This window comes from Arachis ipaensis, chromosome B05 (assembly GCF_000816755.2).
Source record: "Arachis ipaensis cultivar K30076 chromosome B05, Araip1.1, whole genome shotgun sequence".
Classification (NCBI taxonomy): domain Eukaryota; kingdom Viridiplantae; phylum Streptophyta; class Magnoliopsida; order Fabales; family Fabaceae; genus Arachis; species Arachis ipaensis.
This window is the reverse complement of record NC_029789.2, coordinates 42,732,690-42,733,444: the sequence shown is the minus strand read 5'-3', so window position 1 is coordinate 42,733,444 and position 755 is coordinate 42,732,690.

The following is a 755-nucleotide window of genomic DNA, read 5'->3' as shown; positions in this document are numbered from 1 at the left end:
CATGAAACTTGCAGTTCTGTTGCATCAGAGAAACTAATTGAGGTTTCAGCTCAAAATTGTTTACTCCAATGGCAGGGATTGAGATGCTTCTTCCATGTAAATTGGAATTAGGTGCAGTAAAGTCACCAAGCATCTTCCTTGCATTGTTGTTATTTTCGGCCATGTTTTCTTCTTTTTCAAAAATTTCTGTCAGATTTTCTCCAGAGAGTTGTGCTTTAGCTTCCCTTAGCTTCCTCTTCAGAATCCTTTCAAGTTCAGGATCAGCTTCAACAAGAATGTTCTTATCCTTGTTCCTGCTCATTTGAAAAAGAAGAAGAGAGCAGAAAAGAAAATATGAAATCCTCTATGTCACAGTATAAAGATTCCTTTATGTGAGTAGAAGAAAGTAAGAATAGAAGAAGGAAAAGATGAGAATCCAAACACAGGGGTGAGGATAGAAGTGTTAATGGATGAACAAATAAATAGAAGGTGATTAGAGATGAGAGAAGAATTCGAAAATTTAACAAAATAAAATAAAAATATTTTAAATTTAAATTTAAAATTTGAAAATCAAAATTGAAATTAAATTCAATTAAAATTAAAACAATTAGTTAATTAAAATGAAATTTTGAAAAAGAGGGAAGGAATTTTCGAAAATTAAAGGTAGAGAGTTAGTTGGGTGGTGCACAAAATTGTTACTCTCTTACAATTTCGCACACATGACCAGCAAGTGCACTGGGTCGTCCAAGTAATACCTTACGTGAGTAAGGGTCGAA